Source organism: Sparus aurata, chromosome 24 (genome assembly GCF_900880675.1).
Source record: "Sparus aurata chromosome 24, fSpaAur1.1, whole genome shotgun sequence".
NCBI lineage: Eukaryota > Metazoa > Chordata > Actinopteri > Spariformes > Sparidae > Sparus > Sparus aurata.
This window is the reverse complement of record NC_044210.1, coordinates 20,006,994-20,016,972: the sequence shown is the minus strand read 5'-3', so window position 1 is coordinate 20,016,972 and position 9,979 is coordinate 20,006,994.

Genomic DNA, 9,979 nt, shown 5'->3' with positions numbered 1-9,979 from the left:
ATGTCATTCTGAACAACATCGTCCATCAGCTGGTTTGTAATGCAGCATGTTTGTGTTTTCACTCCTCTTCCATGATATTGTGTTTAGTGGTGATCCAGAGTTCTTCCAGCGTGTGTGCACATTAATCTGTGTGAGATCCAGAGAGGAGGCCGAGCAGTTGGCCTCTCTGCTGCGACTTCCTGGCTTCACCCTGCAGTTAACAGGAGAGTTGGGCTGGAAAACCTGCAGGTCTGTGGGAAGAGTTCTCAGACTATGTGGTTCTGATGTGGATCTGGTCCTCACACCCAGAAGGATCTCTGTCAGAGGAGCCTCCCTCCTCTTTAGACATACAACTCAACTACAAAGTCTGAGGTTTGCATGTCTATATTTAATGTTGTCCCTGGAACACCGTCTTGTCCAGTTTAATGTCCAGTTAGTGGTGAACATCATCATGTCACAGCTGCTTCTTCTCTCCCTCTCTTTGACCTTCAGGCTTTCCAATGGTGCGGCCTTGTTTCTGTCTCAGTGGGTCAGAAGAAAGAGAGTGGCCTGTCTGTTGGCTGTTGAGGAGCTTTCTCTTGCCCCTCAGAGAGGTCTACCATCAGAAAGAGTTCTGTTGAAGGTGGTCAGTAGTTTGGCATCCCTGCTGAGATACTGGACAGTCAGCCGGTTGGACCTGACTGAGTTCTGTGTCTCTGCTCAGAGTCTCGTTCCACTGCTGCTTCATGATGATCCTCTGACAATCAAGTAAAAGTCTTTCATGAGCTTGATAAACACAGTGAATCAAAGTGCAAAATGTTTTTATTTATCTTTTGCTATATTATGTTATTTCGTATTTCCTCATATTCTGAGCATGGTGGTGAGTAGGGCTGTCACCTTTTAAAGAAATAAAGTTAAGAACTCATTTGAAATTACATGCCATTTGAATTGGAATAACCCCGGAATCGTATTTTGTGACTCTAGTTCCATTATGAGATCCCGAAACCCCTATTCCGAATTGATACCAAATCAGACGAAGTTGTATACTTTACGTTGCTCTGGCACCTCCGCTCACCTTCTGGCTCATGAAAAAACTTATTTATATCCTGAATGTGCCAAATTGTTTCAAAATTCCAACTAATGGAGAAATAGACCTATTCGGGTCAGAAATGTAAACTAACCAGTCATCGGCATCTAGGAAGACAATGTGCCAAGTGCCACATCTAAATTACCTTTAACTAGTGCATTGCCCGTAGGAAATATGTATTTCTATAGAAAAGTGTGAGGTTAAGGAGCTTTTTCATGGATGGCCAAATGAGGCTGTGTTTGAAGGTGGGACGTCAGGGATATTTAGGTTTGTTATGAAATCCGATATTCCAGGGTACAATTGGCCGTTTTTGACTATTTTTGATTTTGCCATTATATTTCACCTTAAAAATTATTTACTAGGTGTCATTATTTTCAGCACAACCTCACATGTGTGACTGTACAGTTATTTTTTTATTTTGACATACTGTATTAACACAATTGATCTAAAATCACAAAAAAACACATAAAATCCGAGGAGAAAAAGTTAGATTTTTTTACTGTGAAAACCACAAATATGTTTAACAATCCATTTTTTATTAATTATTATGCAAATAAAAATTGTTGTTTGCTAAATATGTGTTGAATGCAGGCAATGCTCAGGTCTGCCTGAGCTCCTTCCAGCTGAATTAAGAGCTGCATTGCCTACTCCACATTCAGCCGTCTCCTCATTGTTTTGACTCATTAAACAAAAAACCGACTCCACTACACACTAAACACACGCATAACACACTAACTATACACTAAAAACACGCTAACGTTAAATGTCACAAATCTCTCAGCTCTCAATGTCGCTGTCTCTATAGCTGTCTCTACACCGACCGTCATTGCCAGTCATTCATTTGCCTCTGTCCCTCCCACAACTTCTCCTGTTCCTCAACAACCAAACTTGCTGCTTGGACACTTTCGTGACAAAAGCTTGTTTTTACCATTTCTCCCTGCACCAGACACAAAGCAAACGTGGCGGCAATGTTCGCGAAAAAGCGTGGCGGACATTATTTACCCTAAGTCCGGTTTTGGACGGTTTTTTGCCGGTGCTTCCGGACCGTCGACTTGGGAGGTGGGCCGTGTGGGCTAGTGGCTAGCAGCTAGCTACAAACGAACAGCCACAGATTCCGATTCCACTTTGTTGTCTGCGCGTCTCCTGATCCTGTCAGACCCGAACAGATTCGGTCCGGACTTGTTTAGTCTCATTAATCCGCAACAGTCAGTTTAGATGCACAGAACAGAACGGGACCGAACCGCCGGAAAAAATCCCGGTCCAGCTCGCGCCGCTGCAGGTATAAATCCGCTTGTTTCTTAAGGTGGGGGGTCGCGGTGGGCTCTGCAGTGATTGGCTCTGTTGCGCACGTGACTGTAGTGGCTCCGGTGGACAATGCTTGCGGAATTGGAAAAGCATTTATGAAATAATTTATTAACGGTATCATTGCAGTCCAAACAAATGTGAAGTTGCACACCCTTGAACCACGCAGCAGCCATGTTGAAACTCTCAGGTCAGTCTGATCCTGATCCGCAGAGATATTTGAGGAACACACACACACACACACACACACACACAGACAGAGATTCCTTGCTTTTATAGAGAGATGCTTGTGGATGATTTAAGCGCAGTGAATAATAGTTTAATAGCAAGGAGAATACTAAAGGACTTAAAGGACACCCTTGCAGATGCCTTTTCTGCGTCTAGAGAGAACCATTTCTGGTACCTCTTCAGATGCAAGAACATGAATAATGCTTAAAAGGTCACGGACAATACTGAAAGAGTGAAGATTTCTCATAAAACCAGCTTGGTCATCCTATTTATTTATTTCTATCTACAGACTCAGTGAAAGGATTTCCCAGGAGCTACTCTCCCTCCTCCAAGAAATCCAGGACAAGGACTTGACCTGGGCCTTCCTGAGTAAGGCTGATGGAGACCTGAGCTCGTGTTCTCTGAACTGGGAGGTTCTTCGCTATCTGCTGCAGCAGTCGTCAGCTCAGACCATCACTGTGAACCTGAGGAAGAACCGCTTCTTACAGGAGAACATCCCACGTCTGCTTCCCTTTCTGGACAGTATTGTATTTAAAAGGTTCTCGGTTTATGTTTCTTTTTTAACCTTTTAACCAATCAGACATCAGTTTATCCTGTATAGTAATGATGCGTGGGTCATGTTTTTTAATACTCGCCACCTGCCAAAAAAAACCACAATGCACTACTCGACTGAAAGCAACTGCCATATGTGGTGCAAATTCTGCTGCTGGGAGCAGAGGACACTAAAACAAAGCTGTCTCTTCTCTTTTCGTCTTTGTCACCCACTCTCAGAAGAGGGAGGATCTAGGCTAAAAAAAGTAAATGAAAAATTAAAGGAATAAATGAACTCCCTCTCTCTCACACATGAACAATGCATTTGTCACATCTTAACGGTGGACTGTTTCAAAATAATAACCTTATGTGTCAGACTACTCAGTGTTTTAGCCTAGTGTTTGGCTGCACTGTGCTAAAGAAGTCCATAGTCCCAGGATTTAACCTGTTTCGATGTGCTTTAAGTACACAACCAGTGAAACAGAAGGCACACTCACTGGATGAGCTTTTTGTTGGAAGGCACAGCAGCTCTAGGGTCAGCATGTAGAGGAGAGGGTATGCACTACAGTAACCCCTCCAAAAGACAAGGACGTCCAACTTTACAGGTAACGCTGTATTTCATCTGGCTTGTTGATCTCTGCTCATTGACCCGCACGCCCACACCGTGATGTTTTCTGGTAAAGCTGACTCAAACCCGCCTGACCCACAGGTGCATCCCGGGTCCCGCGGGTTACCAGTCGACCCGTGCATCACTACTATTTACTCATTTGCATTAAGTATTGCTGTGGCTTAAGTTTTACAACAGTTGGTTGATAAAGAAAAAGTAACTAATCAAGGTGTTCTGGTGAATACACTTTATTTTTTCAGGCCCTGTCCCAAGTTTGTGTTGACTGTCATCACAGAGATCTATTGCACTCGAGCCAGTCCCTTTATACCCAGTTTACTGAGGTCACTGGATAATGTGATCAACCTCACCTGCAGAGAGATGAACTCAGTGGACTGTGCTGCTCTGCTCTTCACCCTCCAACACTCTGACAGAGTTAAACTGAACCTCCTCTGGACCTCCATACCAGCAGAGGAGATGGAGTCCTTCCTCTTTACACTGGACAGAGTTTCTCAGCTCAGGTGAGACATTATTGTTTGTTCTTCAGTGTGTCTGTCTTCTTCAACACACAGGACATAATGCACCTCTCAAAATGACAGTTTGGGAGATATTTTTATTGTTTGACTTAATTTTCTCCTCAAAATAAGTTTGGTTTGTTTCCAAACCTTATGTTAGTCTGACTGCTTGTGTTTCATGACCAGAACACGTATAAGGGAAACACCGTGTTCCAGGTCTTAGCTATAAATGCAATGGTCTCTCTGTAACTTTTACTGATAGAAAGTTTTTAAGAAGCATGATTATCCTTCATTAATATTATTTGTGGTGTCATTTATTTGGATAATTTGTTAATCGGCACATCATATCAGTAACTGATCAATGAAAGGATGTGATTAGAATGTGTTTAATATTTTATATCTGTTTCCCGTCAGTGTCGACAGAAATCTGCTGCTGCAGTTGATCCACTGCTGTGCTGCCTCTGACGCCCAGCAGGGGGCAGCAGTCAGCCTGCTCAGGACTCTGCAGCACAGGCTGGATCTGTCCTGCTCCTCCTGTGTGGAGCTGCTGCAGGAGGGTCAGAGTGAAACTCTCAGTCTGACTGATGAGGACTGCAGGGCCATCTCCACCATCCTGAGACACAGCAGCCAGCACACTCAGCTCCACCTGCAGGACTGTGAGTTGGAGGTCAGCGGACTGGACCTGCTGTTTCCTGTCCTGGATAGAGTCCTCCTCAGGTGGGAAGGCAACAGAATGACCTACATCATACTCTGACTCTCACCTCCCCAGAGTTGTACCTGCACATTGTTGCAACGACCGTGATTTCTTCACTTGGTAGCATCACATTTCTTCTCCTCTGGTGCTTAGTGGTGGTACTAATACAGGGCATTGTGACCTGTAGTTTCCCCAGTAAACACGCCAACCTCTGCTGCTCTTCTTGGATAATACGCTTCATTCGGAGCTGCTCTTTATTGTCCAAGTGTCTCTGAGCAGGAGAGAGCTGACAGGCCGGATGACCAAAGGGCCGGCTGCCCCTCCAGGAGCAGCAGATTACAAACGTCACCTTGTTAAAACAAGTCTAAGTTGTGTCTGGAGGAGCAGCCCTCCCTGCTGACACCCGGTCTGTCCACTCTGCCAAGCCCAGAGACACAGCTGCAAACTGAAGGAGTCGGTGTGTTTACTGGGGAAAGTGCAGCTGGTGGTCCCTGTATCACCACCAGCAACACAGACACACCAGCACACATGTATAAATACTCACTATGTTGAAACCCACATGCGTAGGTTACTCTGTAATCTCTGTGTAGAATCTGCTGACAACCATAAATCAGCCTCAACAGTCGCTGTTTGTTGTGATTCTCCTCTTCAGAGCCAGTAAGACTGTCGTCCTCCAGCTGCTGTCCCTGGTTCCTGTGAACAGAGACAGAGACACAGTGAGACGGGCGGTGTCCCTGTGTGGAGCCCTGGGTGGAGAACTGGACCTCAGTCACACCACACTGGATCAGAGGTCCTGTGGAGCTTTGGCTCAGCTGCTGGACGTCTCTGAAGGGCTGACAGAACTGGACCTGAGTCACTGTGAGCTCACTGACCAGCTGCTGCTCTCACTCCTCACACATCTGCACAAAGTCCAAGTCCTGGAGTGAGTATCAGTCTGTCCACACACAACAATATATATAGTTGTAGTTATGTTCTGTATGTGTGTGTGTCCCGGCCTGTTGTGTGTTGGACAGAACCTGTACTGCCTCCACCAGCAGCAGCTGATATGATTTACAGTCATAAATATCCTCCGTGTCACTTCCTGTGTTTGTGTTACAGTCTGAGTCACAATAAGATCACTGATGCTTCAGCTGACATGTTACTTGAACTGGTCTCCATCAACCCCTCCATGGACACTGTGCGGTGAGCATACATGAATCAATGTTCCATCATTTATTCAGACGTTTGTGCTTCATCCTCTCAGGTTAGTGAAGTTAATACTGTTCCACATGTTACTGTGGCTGAGTGAGTGATGTTTCTCTGCTCTGGTCTTTTTCTAGACTCTTCAGGAACAACATTAAGGACACAACTCCTTTTAAGAAACACAAGCAGTTTGAAATCTGGTGAATCAGCCGTCAGTGTGGTGGTGATGTGCTGATCAGGGAATCATTGATGTCTAATGATGGTTAGATGATGATGTGTTACTGTTTTGGTGGTGGATAGTTTGTAATACAGTACCATCATGTTCCACACGATGATCTCTGCTCCACAGATGAGAACATCATGACTCTCGCTCTTTTTTATAGATTGATTCAGACGGCAGCTTGTCTAGAGGCCGACAGCAGCCAGCAGTGTTTACAGTAATTATCTGGAGATGACGACTCTTCTCTTGTTCATCAGATACTGTAGATTCTTCTTTAATGTCTTCATATTTATGTGATAACTCAGGTTTTACACATCAGATTGTTCTGTTAGGTCCACGATTACATTCTGTTTTTATTGTAACAAAACACATAGAGGCCATAACTGTTACTTGGTTTTATGAGTTGGCCTAATTTATCATTTTGTGTTTTGTTATATTAACTTAATCTATTTTTACTTTGTGACATTATATCTGTGTATTTGTGATGAATGTTGAGTTCAGTGTGGAGAAGAAAGACTCTATAATGACGTCTCAGAGTAATGATGCAATAAAGGTGCTTTCAGGATCAAATCATGTTCGGTACATCGAGATAACAGTGAATTATCTCAAGAAAATGATCTTCAAAATGTAAATATGAGTTTTGTTTTTATTTCACATTTTAAATTAAGTGATGCTGAGTTACTGTTCCAGAGAGAGACCCGGTTCTGAGACCCGATACAACGTCTAAGAACCAGTTCTGCCTCCAAAAACTGTTTTATTACTTTCTGGAAATACAATGACTTTTCTAAAATATTGTTAATGAACTAAATATTCTCAATAAATGTTTTTTTTAAGCCAAAATCTTGTTGCAACATTATTCTGTGATTTGTTTCCATGATTTACATTTATTACAGTTATGAACTTTGAAAGCGTCGTACTGGTTTTCATTTGAAGCGTTTCAGTAACATGAAAGTTAAGAACAGAACAGAAGTCAACAAAGATGTCTGAGCCTTCAACAACTGACAACAGACACACGAGGTTCCTGATTCCACACAGATTAATATTCTGTCTGTCGTGAAGTTTGTGCTTGTTGACATGTCGGCTGTCTGTTGTCTGCAGTGTTTCTCTCCACAGGAACCGGACCTGAACATAAACAGGGAGAGAGGCTCAGTTCAAGGTCCAGATCCACTGCTGGTCCACGAGAGGAAGAGGAGGGAGGAGGATGTCTGGCTGCTTCACCGTCACTGTGCCAGGTTCAGTCCAGGCCTTTTGTTTGGTCCAATCCTGCTGCTCGTTGTGTCGCTCATGTTCACACTCTGACCCCAAACTTTCCCCGTCATGTTCTTTAGTTTTCAGGTTCAGTTTACAGCTTAATTTATTTAATGTGTGGTTCCTTTGTAGCTGGCAGCGTATCAAACTGGACCGCTGACATCCTGAAACACACCAGGGAACCTAAAGAGAAGGAAGCTGCCAGACTGGTGTCAGCTGTATAGAAGTCTATGGGAGATGATGGAGAAACCCAACACGTCTACGTCGTCTGACCTCTGATGAAGAAATGCCTCCAGAACATGACAGAACTCTTCAGAGAGGAGGTTAAACCTGATGTCTTTACCACACCGTTCTCGTCTGGATGTGGAGGAGAGGCTCCTGTTAGCGCTGCTGTTAGCGACGTAGCTGCAGCGTCATCAGCAGGAATCAGTCGGACCTGCCTCGACTGATTTGTGAGAAGAATCAGTTCTGAAGTGTTCTTTCATGTTCTGGAGGCGTTTCTTCATCAGCAGTCAGACGACGTAGATGTGTTAGGTTTCAGCCAGTTTCTCCATCATCTCCCATAGACTTCAATACAGCTGACACCACAGCCTGACACCAAAGAGAGATTCAGTGACGTAACGACTCTCACTTCTTCTTTACGTTTCTTTGAAATACATCTGGAGGCGATCGGGATGATCGTGCAGCTCCTTCATCAGAAGTGAAACTCCTCCTCGCTCTCGTCTTGTTTTCAGGATCGGATGGATCTCTTCAGCTTTTACTGCAATCTAAAATATTATGAGTAAAGTAAAAGTACAGAAGTATCAGTAAAATGTACTTAAAGTAAAAGTACTGGTGCACAGTATTATTTACTACTTGTACTGTGATTGTTGTTCAGTTGTTGTGACTGACAAACAGATTTAATTGAATGGGAGCTGACAGTGATGCAGTCTGATACAGCAGTGCTACAACACATCGTCCCTTCATGAAGTTTTAATGTTCAGTCACTGTTGAAACTTCTTCTGACAGGAAATGATTCAACATGTTGCTGCGGATTGTGCTGCTGCTGTTACTGGCAGCTTTGTGTGTCTCTTATTTCATATAATATTTAGTATCTTGTCAGAAGTGAGAATAATTCAGATCTATCATCAGTTTGACCTTCAGAACACAATTATAACTCCAGGATAACTTGTGTTTCACACTGAAGTCCTGCTGTCAGGCTGCTGTTCCTCCCTCAGGCTGTGATTTGTTGTCCAGCAGTGACATCTGGTGGATGTCAGCTCACATCACATGACAATAAAAGTTATTCAGCAATCAAAAGTGAAATTAAGATAAGACGAACCAGACAGCAGCAGTAGCAGCAGCAGCAGTGTTTCTGACGCTGTTAGGATTAATAAAACCCTCCTAACACACAGAGAAACTAACTGGACTGAACCTCTGGAGGACAAACTGTCATACAGGTGAGTTTAAGGAAGAAGAGCAGCACAGGAAGTGTTTTAAAAGGTGGATTAAGAAGGAGAGATAAAGAGGGGACACATCCAGACTACAGCTGTTTGGTCTGGACTCAGAGTCAGACGAGGCTCCGCCATGTTCAAGACTTCTGTCTGATTCTGTTGTGTGTCCTGAGGCTCCAGCTCATGTTTGACTCAACATCCGGACTTTAGTTACATTTAAACATCACTGCGGAGATTTAAAAGTGTTTGTCACTGTAAAAGTATTTAGTAAATGTGGGCGCATTCGTCACTTCCTCCATGTTTTATTTTGAAAGGACCGGATGTGGCAGTTGAACGTTTATGTAACGGAAAAGTCCCTAACGGCAACTGACGGAACTCCCCGTGTGTGTGTGTGTGTGTGTGTGTGGTGTGTGTCTGTCTGTGTGTGTGTGAGTGTGTCTGTCTGTGTGTGTGTGAGTGTGTGTGGATTTATTTATCTAACTTGTTTATTTGTGAGTATTTAAAAACTTTAAAACTGTTTGTTATTTGACCGGTTAGCTAACTGTGTGTGGCTGTTAGCCACTGTGTCTGTATAAGTGGCGGTTAACGTCAGTTTACTTTATCTTTCTGCTTTGTAACGAGCTAATTATGACTTTTATGACAAATTACAAAATAATAACATTCCTGAAACATTTATCACATCAACCCTTCGGTTTAGTTTCGCTGTACTGACATAAATCTGAGCTGTTGAGGCAGTTCAGCCCTGATTTAACATCAGTTAGCTTCTTCTTGAAGGCAGCCAGAAGCTAACAGCTTCATATTTTGTTCTCTTTTCCTTTGTTGTCTTTATTTCATATTTTGAATGTGTATGTGACAGTCTGTTGTATTTTTCAATACAACTTCGTTTGTAGATTTTAGTGCCATTGTCAGTCAGATTTGATTCCTTTATTGATTCCTGATCAGTTTTGGTGGAGCTTACTCTAGCCTAAGGGCTACAG